The sequence below is a fragment of the Schistocerca gregaria genome, chromosome 1 (genome assembly GCF_023897955.1).
Source record: "Schistocerca gregaria isolate iqSchGreg1 chromosome 1, iqSchGreg1.2, whole genome shotgun sequence".
In the NCBI taxonomy this organism is placed as follows: domain Eukaryota; kingdom Metazoa; phylum Arthropoda; class Insecta; order Orthoptera; family Acrididae; genus Schistocerca; species Schistocerca gregaria.
In genome coordinates this window covers 1052931139-1052949702 of record NC_064920.1, presented here as the reverse complement: position 1 = coordinate 1052949702, position 18564 = coordinate 1052931139, and the positions used below count along the sequence as shown (strand labels likewise).

The window sequence follows — 18564 nt, the reverse complement described above, 5'->3', positions numbered from 1 at the left end:
CATTAGCTTTATGTTAGATCCCATCTGCAAGCTGAGTTAAGTGAGATTTCTCAACACTCGAAACCTAATACGAGAGAAAAGGGAAATGCAATTTAGAATCGCATATAAAGAGTATTTCGTATTACTAAAGGATAGCGATAAAAAAGAATCCTAAGTGACAGGAAAATAAGAAGTCTCAGAAAAACATCAACTAACCTCCTAGTTGCATGCTTGGCAGAAAATAATTTTCCCATTTGTTGTATAATGCGGAAAATCTTGCAGCCACTGCCTTATATGAGTAGACTTTGAACTTGCTCTTTCCGGCGTGGCGTAGTATTCTCACACAGAAACTAGAATTTATTTTGCACTTAGAACGTCAGTAACACTTGACACGTCGGTCGCTACTCAGTGTACTGATTTGTTTTCGCTGGGAAAATTGAACGATGACTCTTTTTTTTCCTTTTACTGCGTTGCATGGGAGTGGTAGGGGAAGTACCGTACTCGTTGCTGGACATATGGCACCTGACAGATGGCCGCCCCTTCTGAACAAGCGAATGGAATCTACCGGTGCTTCAGATGAAAACATCTCACTACTCGCAAATTATTTTTGGAACCGGAAAATTCACGTATAATATCTTTCACGAAACAGAGTAGTTTGATAGGATTACCTGTAGGTAGCAGCGAGAAAATGCGCGAAGGGCAGTAATTTAACTATAGAGGGAGTCTACGATTAACATCGTGATTTTTTTAATCCGTGCTCCGCTTAAGGCCTATGAAACCGATTCTTTGCAAAAATACACAGCTGGCCAGAATCCTACGATCGAAATATTTTCAAATATAACATTTAGTACTCTCACGTTCGATTCTAATGTGTAACTCAAATCTTTGACCGGTTCCCATTCGCTCACCGAAGTTAAGCACTGTTGCGCTCGGCGCGTACATGGATGGATGACCATTCAACCGTGCCGAGTGCTGTTGATAGTAAAGCAAGCAAAGGAATTGTAAACAGTCTAACGACCTTCGCCTTCGACGAGACGTAAAGCCCAAAGTTTACTTCCTTCTTCTAATCTTTGAAAACACAAGAACTGTCAGATTAACGAAATAGGTACTTTTTAGGATTTTGGTGCCGAAATAGGCAAAATTAGGCGTCAACGTCGATATACGCAATTTTAGGTCCTATAGAACTAACGGTATTCAGTTTAGTTAGTCACGAAACGCTTAAGTACCAACTTATATGCAAATTGGAGCTTCGGAAAAAAATAGGTTTTAACCTCAATATCCGTGATCTATTTTTTACATATGAATAATAAAACACCTATAAAGAGTATTTGGTATTAACAGGGATAGCGATATTAAAAATAAAAAAAAGACCGAAGTTTTAGGCAAATACGAAGCATGAGCGCATATCAACTAGCCACCTTGCTGCACGCTGAGCAGAAAATATTTTTTCCATCTGTCGTATAGTGTGGAAAAACGTGGAGCCACTGTGTTATATGATGAAATAGGCACTTTTTAGGATATTAAAGCCGAAATAGGCACAAATAGGCACTAACGTCGAAATAGGCTTTTTTAGGTGCTATAGAATTAACGCTATTAAGTGTAAATAGTCATGAAACGCGTAAGTACAAATTTTTATGCAAATAGGAACTCAGGAAGAAAATAGGTTTTTACCTAAAATCCGCGGTCTAGTCATTACATTAATTGTTTTTCTTTTGTGTTCTGATTTTTTTCCCTTCAGTGTAGCTATCATCGACCTATATCCAGCTTTTCGTACATAAAACTAAAGCTAAACAACCCAGTCTTACCTGCTCTGTAATTCCTGCTCGCGTTGATACAAACCGGAAAACTGCTCTATAAAGTGGGTTGCGCAAGAGCAATAGGCTGACGTCACCCGACCAGGTGTTGCCCACGGGGAATAGCGTGCAGATGGTGTCCATCCACTCGATAGCCACAAGGCCGCCGGAGTACGTGGACGGCATCGGAATGAGAGCTCGGGTATCTCCAGAGGGAAATCAAATGTGGCTGAACGAAATTATTTGCTTTTGCGTAGTCGCCTTGTTGACTTACTTCTCTCTTTATTGCCCTACAAAGGAAGGATCAGTCAAGAACTGCACTACTACCGAACACTTGCTCTCATGTCCCACGCAAGCAAAATTTTGTTTTACATCTTGAATAGTCGTTTGAAACCGCACGCTCAGCCTCATATTTTTACAGACGAAACAATTATTGTTGGAGGAAAAGTAACTCGCAAACAGATCCTGAACATACGACAAATAACTGAGAAATAACGAGAGTTACAAATAACTGAGAAATAACGAGAGATCTCTGTTCCCGTTTACATCTGCTTCCTAGACTATAGAAAGTCCTTTGACTGTGTTTTCTGGGAAGGACTGTGTCAGGTACCTGAAAAGGTCGGTGGCCCACCACACTTGATGATAGTACTGAACAGAACGCTATGCCGTACTTAACTTTAAGCTGTCCAAACAAGTGCTGGCACTTTTTGATTTCTTGAGTGTGCCAGAAAGTGTCAAACAGTGTTGTGTCCTATCCCCGCAACTGTGCAACATCTATGCCGAACATGTGATTAGGAAAGATCCTGATGTAGATCTTATGATGGAAGCACCATTAACAACCTCCGATTTGCTGATGACATCCGATTTTTAACCAGCAACAAAGATGAACTTCTTGAGCTACCCTCAGAAGTAAAGTACGTGAATCAGTCATATGGGCTGGACATCAATCCCAGCAAGTCCAGACTCAAGACAACTGATCGAGGAGTACAGGTCCAACTCACATGTCGATTAAAGGAATTGGAAGTCGTGCATATTTCATATATCTTGGCTAAACCATCTGTGTCACGGGAAGTTGTGAAGACGAGATAGCCGAGCGCTTCTAGGCGCTACAGTCTGGAACCGCGCAGGTTCGAATCCTGCCTCGGGCATGGATTTGTGTAATGTCCTTAGGTTAGTTAGGTTTAAGTAGTTCTAAGTTCTAGGGGACTGATGACCTCAGAAGTTAAGTCCCATAGTGCTCAGAGGTATTTGAACCATTTGAAGACGAGATAAGAAGGCGGATCACACTAGAGCGACTGGCTGTGAAGAAACTCACGAAGATCTGTCAGAACAGAGCGATAAACAAACAGCACAAAGATCCGGCTTGTTGGAACACTCGTGTTTTCCGACTTCTTTTACGGATATGAAACATGCACACTTCAGGCCAGAGGCAAGCAGCTTTGGTGCTGATGCAGGATGATGTGCTTAAAATGGACCGAAAGAAGAACTAATGTGTCCGTCACTGAGCAACTCAGTATCTCCAGGCCCCTTTTCTTCTCGCGTCAATCAAAAATGTCTCCAACTATTTAGCCATATTGCGAGAAGCGATGGAGAAAATCAAGAGAAAATAATAATTGGAGGAGGGACCGATGGCACGAGACTGAAGGGGAGAATAGCGAGAACGAGCATGTGTCAAATGGAGATCTCCAGTCTGCGTCTTCAGCGGGCTCAGAAAGCTGATAACCGTTCGGGATGGAGACGCTTGGTTCAAGGGGTCAGGAGGCTAAGAAATGAGAACGACAACTTGTGACGATGATGTGTCTTGGGGAAGCATAACTCACAGCACGCGAATACCCAGACTATGTTCAATCAGTATTTGAGAATGAGAGCACTTATGACTTGCAACAAACTTTACATATAATTTCAAACCTTAACTAAACCTTTTCTCAATGACACCCTCCATTAAAGGATGAAACGAAAAAGGTTTGCCGCTTAATACAGGCCGGCCAGTGTGGCCGAGCGGTTCTAGGCGCTTCTGTCTAGAACCGCTCCGGTCGCAGGTTTGAATCCTGCGACGGGCGTGGATCTGTTTGATGTCCTTATGTTATTTAGGTTTAAGTACACCCCTGGCCATTAAAATTGCTGCACCAAGAACAAATGTAGATGATAAACGGGTATTCATTAGACAAATATGTTACACTACAACAGACATATGTTTCCATTTTCATGCAATTTGGGTGCATAAATCCTGAGAAATCGGTACCCAGAACAAACACCTGTGGCTGTAATAACGGCCTTGATACGCCAGGGCATTGAGTAAACAGAGCTTGGATGGCGTGTACAGGTACAGCTGCCCATGCAGCTTTAACACGATACCACAGTTCATCAAGAGTAATGACTGGCGTATTGTGACGAGCCACTTGCTCGACCACCATTGACCAGACGTTTTCAGTTGGTGAGAGATCTGAAGAATTTGGTGGTCAGTGCAGCAGTCGAACATTTTCTGTATCAAGAAAGGCCCGTACAGGACCTGCAACATGCGGTCGTGCATTATCCTGCTGAAATGTGGGGTTTCGCAGAATGGACCTGCAACATGCGGTCGTGCATTATCCTGCTGAAATGTGGGGTTTCGCAGGATCGAATGAAGGGTAGAGCCACGGGTCGTAACAAATCTGAAATGTAACGTCCACTGTTCAAAGTGCCGTCAATGGGAACAAGAGGTGACTAAGACGTGTAACCAATGACACCCCATACCATCTCGCTGGGTAATACGCCAGTATGGCGATGACGGATACACGCTCCCAATGTGCGTGCACCGCGATGTCACCAAACACGGATGCGACCATCATGATGCTGTAAACAGAACCTGGATTCATGACATTGCCATTCGTGCACCCAGGTTAGTCGTTGAATACACCATCACAGGCGCCCCTGTCTGTGATGCAGCGTCAAGGGTAACCAGCCATGGTCTCCGAGCTGATAGTCCATGCTGTTGCAAACGTCATCGAACTGCTCCTGCAGATGGTTGTCGTCTTGCAAACGTCCCCATCTGTTGACTCAGGGATCGAGACGTGACTGCACGATCGGTTACAGCCATGCGGATAAGATGCCTGTCATCTCGACTGCTAGTGATACGAGGCCGTTGGGATCCAGCATGGCGTTCCGTATTACCCTCCTGAACCCACCGATTCTATAGTCTGCTAGCAGCCATTGGATGTCGACCAACGGGAGGAGCAATGTAGCGATACGATAAATCCAATCGCGATAGTCTACAATCCGACCTTTATCAAAGTCGGAAACGGGATGGTACGCATTTCTCCTACTTACACGATGCATCACAACAACGTTTCAGCAGGCAACGCCGGTCAACTGCTGTTTGTGTATGAGAAATAGGTAGGAAACTTTCCTTATGTCAGCACGTCGTAGGCGTCGCCACCGGTGCCAACCTTGTGAGATTGCGCTGAAAAGCTAATCATTTGCATATCACAGCATCTTCTTCCTGTTGGCTAAATTTCGTGTCTGTAGCACGTCATCTTCCTTGTGTAGCAATTGTAATGGCCAGTAGTGTAGTTCTAAGTTCTAGGGGACTGATGACCTCAGATGTTAAGTCCCATAGTGCTCAGAGTCATTTGAACCTTTGTTTCGCTTACTATATTTTCACTGTTCATGAAGCAAAACTGCTACGTCAGGCGTGACCTTTCAATTTATAACTTGTTTACTACTAACTCTGTTCGTAAAAAAAAAAAGAGGCTCTGAGCACTATGGGACTGCTCTAACCTAAGGACATAACACACATCCATGCACGAGGCAGGATTCAAACCTGTAGCGCCTAGAACCGCTCAGTCACTTCGGCCGGCCGTTCGTAGCATATTTTGCAGACAGTATCTGCTTATATCACTGTGTGTACTTGCAGTATTATTTCGTTCTCCGATACGTAATTGAGGAGGTACGACGTCACACAAATTGGGGTGCGTGAAAACTAGCTTTTGCTTAAAACGGTGCCCAAATAACCCAGGATATATTCATTCAATATTTGATAATGAGAGCAGTAAACGACATCCGACGAACTTTAAACACAGTTTCAACCCTTTCCTAAACTTTTTCTCGCGTACATACCTGACGTCGAATATTTAATACATTACCTCATTTCTAATCACAAATTTGCAGTTCTTTGCAGGTGGGATTTCGATTCTTTCGAGAATATGGAGTTTCTAGTAGAATCAGTGTAATAAGCCACAGCTGCAAAATACTAACACGAATTCTTTACAGACGAATGGAAAAACTAGTAGAAGCCGACCTCGGGGAAGATCAGTTTGGATTCCGTAGAAATGTTGGAACACGTGAGGCAATACTGACCTTACGATTTATCTTAGAAGAAAGATTAAGGAAAGGCAAACCTACATTTCTAGCATTCGTTGATTTAGAGAAAGCTTTTGAAAATGTTGACTGGAATACTCACTTTCAAATTCTAAAGGCGGCAGGGGTAAAATACAGGGAGCGAAAGGCTATTTACAATTTGTACAGAAACCAGATGGCAGTTACAAGAGTCGAGGGGCATGAAAGGGAAGCAGTGGTTGGGAAGGGAGCAAGACAGGGTTGTAGCCTCACCCCGATGTTATTCAATGTGTATATTGAGCAAGCAGTAAAGGAAACAAAAGAAAAATTCGGGGTAGGTATTAAAATCCATGGAGAAGAAATAAAAACTTTGAGGTTCGCCGATGACATCGTAATTCTGTCAGAGACAGCAAAGGACTTGGAAGAGCAGTTGAATGGAATGGATAGTGTCTTGAAAGGAGGATATAAGATGAACATCAACAAAAGCAAAACGAGGATAATGGAATGTAGTCGAATTAAGTCGGGTGATGCTGAGGGAATTAGATTAGGAAATGAGACACTTAAAGTAGTAAAGGAGTTTTGCTATTTGGGGAGCAAAATAACTGATGATGGTCGAAGTAGAGAGGATATAAAATGTAGACTGGCAATGGCAACGAAAGCGTTTCTGAAGAAGAGAAATTCGTTAACATCGAGTATTGATTTAAGTGTCAGGAAGTCACATCTGAAAGTATTTGTAGGGAGTGTAGCCATATATGGAAGTGAAACATGGACGGTAAATAGTTTGGACAAGAAGAGAATAGAAGCTTTCGAAATGTGGTGCTACAAAAGAATGCTGAAGATTAGATGGGTAGATCACATAACTAATTAGGAAGTATTGAATAGGATTGGGGAGAAGAGAAGTTTGTGGCACAAGTTGACCAGAAGAAGGGATCGATTGGTAGGACATGTTCTGAGGCATCAAGGGATCACCAGTTTAGTATTGGAGGGCAGTGTGGAGGGTAAAAATCGTAGAGGGAGACCAAGAGATGAATACGCTAAGCAGATTCAGAAGGATGTAGGTTGCAGTAGGTACTGGGAGATGAAGCTTGCACAGGATAGAGTAGCATGGAGAGCTGCATCAAACCAGTCTCAGGACTGAAGATCACAACAACAACAACGAATCTTCATTAGCCTTTCTGCATGTTTTCTATGCAGTTGGCTTCGTCAGTGCGTTTAATATAAGTACATTTATACAGGCAAACATGTACACAAATACGTACATTTTACTAATGATTCCCTTTACATTTCTCCCTACACTGATCTTTCCAGTTTCACAGTACGCTCCTAGCTCTACATCTTTGCTTCCGCCGTTTTGTCTCGAGGTTTGGGACTTTATTGTGAACAACTTACAAAAAAAAATATGATTCGTAGTATTGCCCGTCGCTGGCCATTACATTCTCCCATCTTTCGGATAACATACGAATCCCGTGGCGGAAGAACTAGGCGTCTTTTGTGGGGATCCATGAATCGATTCAATTTTGCACTTGTTCATATGACCGGAAGTGCTGGTCAGCCAGACTGTATGCCACTGATCGAGAAAGGCGGTAGCCAGAGAGAACTATGTGTGGAGAATACGGCGGGAGGGATAGAACTTCTCATTTCAACGTTTCCATGTATATTTTGTCGGGTTTTGCGACGTGGGGCCGAGCACTGACATGCTGAAAAATTGTCTTTACGTGTCTACCGCTGCATTGTGGCCGTTTGTGTTTCAGTGCTGGGTTCGAACGCATCAATTCCTTTCATGATGATGTCCTGTGACTGTCTTCGTCTGTTTCAGTAGCTACTAAAAAGTTCTGTCATCCCCCGCCATGCCGGTCTTTGAAATCAAAATCACCGTTCTTAAGGCGTTGAAAACATTCTCTGTACGTTCTTCCACTAATAGTTCCCTCACCATTGGTCTTACCCAGCATTTTAAGAGAGCCACATCCACATTTTCGTCATGTTAAAGCAGAAAATTAAAACTTCCCGCAAATGGCGAGAAATGGGTACGTTAGTTGACGTACTTAATCGAGAATAACCTTATGATGCAATCACAAATCAACTAATAATTTTATGAAATTATGTTTATAGATGTCTAAGCTTATTGTATTACACCTATGACCAACCACCCGAACCTCACTTGCCGCTACTGCCGTCTATTGCAAAACGGCGTGATCAAAAAGTAACGGCTATTTTGTTTTTATTGAAGAATCTTTATTGATTCATCAACATTAACTTCGCCCCCTTCAAAGCAATCCCCCCCTCAAATATAATAGCCTACACTTGTGCAGCGCTTTTTCTAGTCTTGGAAGCAGTCCGAGAACTCACTTTTTCCTTATGGTGTTCAGCTCCTTCGGCGATTCTATTTTTATCTCATCAGTGGTGTCAAAATGACATCTTTCGTGCTTGTCTTCAGCCTCGGGAAGAGAAGGAAGGCCCAGGGCGAATACGCTGGCTGAGACGACACGATTTGTTTACTGCCAAAAAATCATGAACAACCAGTGAGGTGTGGTTGGGAACGTTATAATGATGCAGTTCCAAGGGCGGTTTTGCCACAGTTGTGGTCGTTTTCTTTGGATTGCTTCACGAAAACGACGCCTAACTTTCAGGCAGTATTCCTTATTGACCGTACGACCATAAGGCAGGAACGCATGATGCACTATCCCATTGTAGTCGAAGGAAACTGTGAGAAGAACGTTCACATGTGATCGAACTTGTAAAAAATTTTGTCTGTCTTGGCTCTTCAGGCAATTTCCATTGGGACGTTTGGGCCATGGATTCGACGTCATACCCCTATACCCGTGTTTCGTGGATCCTTGCCGACTTCATTCAGCAATTCCTGAGCGATGTCCACGGGACATCGTTTTTGCTCGAATTTCAACAATGTCAGAACAAACTTTGCTGCAACACGTTTCATGTCCAGAACACCCGAAAAAGCTTACCATGAACCAAAGGATATGCCGACATCATCAGAAAGCTCTTCGATTGTGGTTTAGCGCTTTTCCAGAACTATTTTCTTTATGTTTTAAACATTTTCGTCAGTAAGTAATGTGTTACGGCTGTTTGGTTATTTAGGAATGATACGAGTTTTTCGTAGGGCAAAAGAGCACTGGTTTATTAGAAGTCTGCGGAATAACGCTTAACAACGATCATACATTTCCATTGGGGCAAAGAAAGCAAAGCAAGCCGTGTCTGGAAAGACAGAGATATTTAAATGCCAATGACGTTATTAAATAAAACTGTTCACGACGCAAAACCTTAACTCTCTTCCATGTTTACACATTCTCATATTTTTGCACGGCTGTCATATTCGAGCAGCAAACAATGGTTTTGTAAATAAATCCGCAAGCTGATTTTCTGTATCTACTCTTGAAATGGTAATTTCACCAGCTGTAACTAACTCTTGGACAACGAAGGGTCTGAGACGAATATATTTTGCCCGCCGGTGAAATTCAAGATTCTGTGTTAGTCGAACTGCAGGACTTCTTTGTCTCCTCGTAAGGCTTCGTGTCTTTTAGCTGGCAAAGCTCAGCTACAAATCTCGTCATCCAGACCATTTCTCGTGCTGCTTCACTAGCCGCTACAATTTCAGCTTGTGTAGTAGAGATTGCAACTGAAGTTTGTCGCTGACTTATCCAGATGCCAGGTGCACCAATGTACAGGCAGAGAACACCTGAGGTAGATGGGGATCTCTTTAACGTTCAAGAATGCCTTTGTCTTCACCGCTTTTGAAAATAAATCCGTAGTCTCTGAGCTGTTCGTAGGTTGTGTTCCAAAAATGAACAGCATAGAGACAGAAGTGATGACACTTTCTGCAGGAATTGACCATCATTTTTCAGAACAATGCTCAAGCACGTACAGTGTAAGCTGTTACTGATTTGTTTGACTGTTGGGGCTGCTAAGTGCTATACCACCTACTGCACTCCCCAGACTTAAGCCCTCGTGAGTTCAACTCGATTTCTAAACTGAAGGAAACACTTCACGGCATTCGCTTCAGAACTGCTACAAATTTGTCGAGCAATAGACAGCGCTTCGCGAACTGACAAAACAACTGGCACTGCTAAGAGTATCCCGTGGTCGTGCGGTAGCTTTCTCGCTTCCCGCGCCCGGGTTCGATTCTCGGCGGGGTCAGGGATTTTCTCTGCCTCGTGATGACTGGGTTGTGCGCTGTCCTACGCTTAGTTAGGTTTAATTAGTTCTAAGTTCTAGGGGACTGATGACCATAGATGTTAAGTCCCATAGTGCTCAGAGCCATTTAAGAGTATCCTACGAATTCCACATCGCTGGCAGCGGGTTATACACAATGTTGGTGACTACTTTGAAGGTCAGTAAAACTTTGAAACTCGTATCTATTTTGTACGAGCTGTAAATAAATAGTTGTCACTATTAAAGTTCCAACCCTGGTAGTTTTGTGACTCACCAGTTTTAAAATAACATCTTTCCGTTGCGGATGAAAATGTAGGTTTTTGATTTTGGTCTTGTGCTGTTATGACTGAAAACAAATTCTTTTTAATTTTGGCACGTATTATACATCAGTCAAAGTGATTTCATGCCAGTTTCTATTCACTGTTGCTTCTATTTCTGTTGCGCCCTTGCCAACAGCCTCAGCAGTATCACCATCAGCTGATGTAATTGTGTCGTTGAAAATAGTTCAAATGTCTTGAAAAAAAGTCACTGTTGGTGATATGACTTGTTGCACCATTATCTACAACTCATTTACCATTATCACACTCGGATGACGTAACAGCAGACGTTTCAGCAAAGAGAACCATGTTCGTATTTGAAGTTTCAGCAGCTTCAGACACATAACTTTTCTGAGGCATTTGTTGTCGACCATCTGCAACCCACTTTCGGCATTTCTTGATCACGTGATGTAGCTTCTTACAGTAATGACAGACGACTTTATTTTTCCACTGTGTTTGTGTAGAAGACTGTTTTAATAAGTTACTTATAAAAGCCTCTTGCGATGTATAATCTCCTCCTTTACTCGACAAAGCTTTCTCATATGCACGAAGTTGAGTTGTCAAGTTATCAACAAAAATACGGTACTAATCTGGTAGTATGCCAAAAATTTTACAGATTAAAAATAAATCGGGTAATTCTGGATTACTACGTGAGCCCCATCTTATTCGTTACTCGCACCTGTGAACGGGAACGCGTTATGCAGGTCTTGGAGTCACTCGTGTCCATCAAGAAAAGTTTTTACTGAGTTTAACGAAGGCGACGTTGGCCTGATATATTCGACGATGCCTTTTGGCTACACTGATTAAAGGATCCTTCTAAGAAATATCAAATTAAGATAACCCGAAGATGCCTAAGTAAGGCGAAACGCGTAGTTGAAAAATGAAAAATTGCAACCAAGACTGTTCTTAACCAATACTTTCTTAAATTCGTTTAAATAATTACGCCGTAGCACACCTGTGCCAGTAACTTGTTTGATTGTTTGTAGATAAAAAAACAGTGAATTATTAGAAGTCTGCAGAACAACGCTTAACGACTATAGTAAATTTCCGTTGGCAAAGAACGCAGAGTAGCTCGTGTCTGGGAAGACAGAGATATTGGATGTCAGTGAAGTTATTAAAAAAAACTGTTCACAACGCGAAACTTTAACAAGGGCGGCCAGGGTGGTCGTCGTGTTCAACGTGTTCTGGACCCTCTTTTAAACGTTTACATCGGTCTCAAGATCTTGACTTAACTTACGGTAGAGTCGCCAAAGAGCAGTCAGCATTTAGAATTCAGTGTTATACTTTATTTCATTTTTAAAGCAAAATTTAATGCAAATTTTTTGATCTATCTTTTTTAAAAGTAAAAGCTGTCAACAATAAACTAAATCTTCAAAACAGCTAAAAATGCAAACGTAGCCCAGGAACATGTTTATCAGCCAGATATATTTTTTTTATCTGATGTATAAACCTGCGAAATTAAACAAAATCTCGTTACTTTTTGATCTACATATCATTACCGTACTATGTAAGTACCGCACATATTATTTGAATAAAGAATAAAGTGCGTAGTTGACTTACATCCTAGAACTAGAGCCCTTTGCAAACTATTTGTTATAGAAATAACCGTGAAAGAAAATCATCTGAATTTGTATTCACTAATAGGCTTAGCGAATGTGGGGGCATGTTGAAAGGGGCGAAAGAATTTGACTCTTAAAACTAGAGCTACGCTTTCTCACGTTGCTTTCTGAGGAAGTAAACAGCTGGAGAGACCGAAGAAGTGTTGGTGGATTCGACGATAGTTTCGTCCAGAAGTAGCGAGCTATTATCTCCAAATTGCCGCCGCTGCTATGGCAACGTGACGCAGTCGGCGATGGGGGCAAACACACGAGGCGGCACTTGCCAGTGTCTGCGCTTCTTAGCAGAGACTCAGGGATGACGAAATTTACTGCCATCAACCATTCTCGTAATGTTTTGTCATAATTTTTTGTGAGATTGCGTCAGATGAGTATAACTTTTAGTGCGGGGTCAGGGTAGATGATTCATAAATAAATTTTATCATTGACCACCAGGAACATACTGTGAACGCTGCGGTATTATTACAGTTTTTTATATTTTTTATTTTTATTCCGCTGCTGGTATTGTGATTGTGTTAGGAACTGGTGACATGCTGGCAGCAAGGTGTAAACACTAACCAAGGCCTGGTGTATATTTTGCGTTGTGGAAGTAAGTCTCATCAGACGAATACTGGAACGGATTCTTCAGTATCCGTTTCACTGCCATTCTTCAATTCATGGCCTCATTGTTGAGCGCGAATTACTTCTTATTGTTTTTCCACCCGGCGCACCTTTGACAGAAAAATGACAAAAAGTTAATTTTATTTTAGAATACTTTATTGTGTTTGAAACAAAGCTATATAACGAAATAAATCAAGCGTGACTATCCAGGTTCTTGTCTTTTTTATCTGATCAGGAAACGTAAGAGTGTGTTAACATACGCTGCTTTCATATTGTGCCATAAAATTTCTCCCAAATCGTTGCTTGATTTAGAAACAAATTTTATTTAAATTAATTGTTATGACCAAATTTAAGAATTTTCCTAAGTCAACAGTTTTCCTCTTTCAGTAATCTTTTGTTCATTTTTTGATTTAGTTGTGTTTAGCTTCTGAGTCAAGGAATGGACCTCCTGCAGGATCTTCATAAGCAATTTTGGGGTTTTTACACTTGTGTGGTGATTCTCTTTACTCCCCAATCCTAACTGAACTGCATAACAAGAGTTAGTTTAGAACAGATAGTGACATTAAAAGCTGCAATAGTAGGAATAAATATAATTTTCATATTGATTTTCCTTTACCATCTAGGGATCAGAATGAAGGTACAAAAGTTTCTAACAGATTGCTGCCTGACATGGGGAAGAAAATTGGAAATAATTAGATATTCAAAAGTGAACTATAAAGTTTCTGAATATTTGAATTGAAGGATGTGAATTATGGCTAACACTAATGTTCACATGAAACAGTTTATAACATTTCCCATGTAGAGAGAGATGATAGCAATCTCTAATATCAGAATAGGTACATAAATGCTTCATATGTAGTAGTAGATAAAAACAACAACTGAGAAAGAGCAGTAGCTGGATTTCATCCAAGGAACATGATATCATGATGTATAGTGCGTTTCAAAAATGTGATGTGGAAGTCTTTTTCTCATAATTAACACTTAAAGTAGATTAGTGATAGTTGTAATTGAGTAGTAGCGCATTGCAGAAGTAACCTATGATGGTTTAATGCATCACTTGACTTGCTGCACATCTCTGAAGTCTTTCCTTCGTTATAGGGTTTGTGGAATATGATGTGTAAATAAATACATTTTGACACTTGAGTTGTTTTAGATGTGAAATACTATCTCAGCTGGGCAAGGGAGAGGTAGGTAATCAGCATTTTCATTGTTCAGTCAGTCATCCCACAGTTTGCTAAATTGATACAGAGATACCACAGAAAATATGAATGAGAGTGACTATACAGTTCGTATGTCTTTCATATAAACATAATGTCCTGACAGCTACTTGTACCTGCCTTGTCAGTATACTGTAAGCAGTGGCAGAAGTTATATGGATATTGTCTTACTTCTTTTTTGTACAGGATGAAAAATTCAGTCCAGAAAAACCATTAAAGTATGAGGCAGAATTTCAGACCAGTACTCACCTTCAGCAAGTGATAATAATAAAAATAATCATGTTATCGTCATTAGGCCATTGGAACAACAGACAGTGTCACATACATTGACATGACAAAAGCCGTGGTTTTTGGCAGTATTATCGCATACACAAGGTATAAAAGGGCAGTGCATTGACGGAGCTGTCATTTGTACTCAGGTGATTTATGTGAAAAGGTTCCCAAAGTGATTATGGCTGCACTGCGGGAATTAACAGGATTGCTTTGCAAAACATTCTGGACAGTTTGAGTGAATGATTTGTCCTCCCAGGTCACTTGGCATGAATTCCATCAAACATTAATGGGACATAATTGATAGGTCACTGCTTGCACAAAATCCTGCACTGGCAACATATTCACGATTGTGGATGGCTGTAGAGGCAGTGTTGTTCAACATTTGTGCAGGGGACTCCCTGTGTCTTGTTGAGTCCATTCCATGTCGAGTTGTTGCACTAAGTCGGCAAAAGCAGGTCCAACACGATATTAGGAGGAACCCCACCACTTTTGTCAGTTTAGAATACGTAACACAAAACAACTGATGATTCAAAAGAAACAACAGGAGAGTTATCAACATTATGGTATTACATTAAAAATTTATGGATTCTTTTATACTGTAGAATGGGTGGATTAACTAACCAGTCATGCAGTGTTTGTTTGAATGGTTGTTCTGGTAAATTCTCTACAGTCTGTGAAATATTATTAAATAATTTGTGCCATAGGAGTTCATATTCTGTAACAATGTACATTCTCTTAGCGTTTTGCTCCTGGTAATTTCTTCTTTGCATAAATTAAAACATAGTGTGTATACATTTATTACATTCATGGTTTCTTGTTCATGAAACAAAGGTTTTCAGTGTGTCTTAAATGAATAACTGGAAACTACCATAATAGCTCTCTTTAGCAGTATTAAGATCTCATGCACACAACTAGAGTTTCCCCATAAAATAATACCTTGTGGTGATAAATAAGATGTTCTATCATAGACTCTTAAGTCAAAACACTATGCACCATGAAAGGATTATCTAAATGGGATGGAAATTGGTAAATGTGATGTACATGTTCAAACAAGCAAATGATTTTTTTGTCTGAAGTGTACATTTCAGGTACACAATCCATAAGCTGCCGTAACACATTACTGTAGACAACTTACCACTGATGTAATGGACATATTGCCCGAAGACAATTTATCATCTAAATATACCCCCCGGAAACTTAACTTGTGTCATCTGACTGAAGCTCGTCTTTTAGATAAAAGCCATCTGCTGCATTTTATTCTCATTTGAGGAAAATCTTTTTGCTTTAAATGGATAGGATGCTTGAGCAATTGTTTTTGTGTCACAAGATTTAAGGCTACTGATGTTACTACTCTTAATAAAAGTTATTTCATCTGCATACAGTACTGAGGTGGATTTAATAAATGGAATCAAGTCATTAATCATTACTAGGAACAATAACAAAGGTGCCACACCTACATTAACTTGTTCTTCACTGGACATTTCTTTGTCAACACAGACAACTTAGACAACTTGCTTACTGCTCTACAGATAAGTTCAAGTCTTTATCTGTAATGCCGTAGAAGTCTTCTTTCTCCAGAAGAGGTATGTGCCCTACACATTCAAAGGCTTTGCTTGCATTCCAAAAAGTGACTTGAGCAAAGCTTTAGCTGTCAAACATTTGAAGCTGGTGTTTGATGACAAAGTCTATACCATCAATATGCAAGTAAAAGTACATGATCCTATCCTAGTTTTAGGAACTAGTACATCCTTTTTCAGGCAGGAGAGAGATGTAGACTAGGCACTAGGGAATGTTAAAATGTATGAGAGAGAGAGAGAGAGAGAGAGAGAGAGAGAGAGAGAGAGAGAGAGAGAGCACCAATAGTGATGGTCTGCAGACAGGCCCAGTGATGTGGTGCAGTGTCATCCATAAAACTTCCATTGTTGTTCGGGAACATAAAGTCCTTGAATGACTGCAAATGGTCTCCCAGGTAGCTGAACACAACCATTTCCAGTCAATGATCGGTTCAGTTAGACTAGAGGACCCAGTCCTTTCCATGTAAATACAGCCCACACTATTATGGAGGCACCACCAGCTTGCACACTGTCTTGTTGACATGTGGAGTGTGTGCCACACTTGAATCGTATCATCAACTCATACCAACTGAATTCAAGACTCATTTGACAAGGCAACAGTTTTGCAGCCATCTAGTGTACAATCAAAATGGTTAGGAGCCCACTAGAGGTACTGCAGGTGATGTCGTGGTGTTATTAAAGGCACTGGTATCAATTGTCTGCTGCAGTAGCCCACTAATATCAAATTTCACCACACTGTTCTAATGGATACACTTGTCATATGTCCCACATTGATTTATGTGATTATTTCATGCATCATTGCTTGTCTGTTAGCAATGACAACTCTACGCAAACGCTGCAGCTCTCAGCTAAGTGAAGGCTGTAGGCCACTGCATTATCTGTGATGAGAGGAAATGCCAGGAAATTTGCTATTTTCGGGACACTCTCGGCACTGTGGATCTTTGAATATTGAATTCCCTAATGATTTCCAAAATGGAATGTCTCATGCATGTAGCTCCAACAACTCTTCCACAGTCAAAAGCCTCTTAATTCCCATTGTGTGGCCTTAATCGCATCAGAAATCTGTTCACATGAATCACCTGAGTACACCTGAGCTCCACCAGTGTATTGCCCTTTTATACCTTGTGTACGTGATACCACCACTTTCTTTATACGTGCATTTCGCCACACCATGACTTCTGTCACCTCAGTTTATTACCATTAAATAATAAGAAGTGTGACATATATGTTTTATTATCTTTTCCATGTTTAATTGGCGTTTGCAGTGACAGCTCGTGGAAATGATGGGAGCTATGAGCTGGTCAGCTATAGAGGAAGGCGGTATCTGGTGAGAAAATCAGTAAAATAAACAGCTCCAGGGAACAGCAAAATGTGACTGGAAACTGTCTCAGACCACGAGTTCTAGCGTTGAGTGCGTGCCTTGAACCGAAAAGATCACACTATTAAATCCTGGTCGAACCGCAATTTTTTCAGTCTGCTTTATAATCTAACATTCTCCTCACAATGATGTGGTGATTCACCAGAAAATAAATTTGGTTTGGATTCCATGTTAAACTGTAGGTCCACTTTCCCTGGTTGGATAACTGAGATAGGTTAGGAACATGCAAGTTGCAGAAATGTCATCTGATTGAAATACTCAGTACCAGGTCACTGGGCCAAACAAAATTATTTTTTACCAGAATATATATATCTGTATATTTTTTCTTCTATACATTTTATACCGTCTCTAATGACCTCGTTGTCGACGGGACGTTAAACACTAACCACCACCACCTATACATTTTATAAATGAAGGTCCCACTAGAATGACTTTTAAGATTTAGGATACGGTTTTCACTTTTAGATACACAGATTCACCAGAAAGGTTTGTGTGTATTATTTACAAGTTGTCTGGCCATAAATATTTAGTGCTACCCATGGAAAGCCAGAACAGGTCACTAGGAATATATAATGTTGTGATTATGTGACCCAGTACTTTTCCCTCTGATGGTCTTGCAAAAATTGAGAAAAATAAAAATGCGACAGGCTGTAATATGACATGGATGCTGTCAACAACTATTCAGTGCAGTCTGTAGATTCTTAGCATTTTTAAATTGTTAATGTGTCTATGCTCCATAACAGAGGGAATTTAAAATGTTAATGGTGATTTTGCTGTGATGAATTACACAGTTGTAGTTTCAGACAGAAAGTTCATTTCATGACTGTGAATGTGACAAGAAGAAGAAGAAGAAGAAGAAGAAGAAGAAGAAAAAGGCTTGGTTTCATATCACATTATACCAACTGAGTAACAATAAAATGACGAATTTTCTTCAATGTTGCTGGAACATGTGTTCACAGCATTTTAATTAGTGGTTTATGAAAGCATGTTGCATATTTACTGTGTACATTATCATGTGTTGGGATGCATGGATGAATACTTACGCTTGACTAGCATTTACTGTTTTTGAAATGCGTTTTAGTGTCAGTTTATGTTGTAAGCTATTGTCACTGATTAAATTGTAATCTCTTTTCACAGGGTACTAACATAAATTTGTAGTTCATATTTCAAATATTTCAGTAGAAACCACCACTATCTCATAGACTTCTACATACTGTTACTTATTTGATGAGTCAACATGCAATTTGCTTTTTCTGTGTCACTGCAGAACATTATCTCGTTACATATCATAGTCTTTTTTAAAATTTTTGCCACATTGTGCATAAAATTTTGTGCAATT

General features: G+C 40.5%; 1 protein-coding gene across 1 annotated transcript in view; it reads left to right on the top strand.

The window, feature by feature from the left end:
• LOC126280974 (protein halfway) overlaps window positions 1–18564 on the top strand; it is a 95866-nt gene that overhangs the window by 16475 nt on the left and 60827 nt on the right. The window lies entirely within an intron of this gene.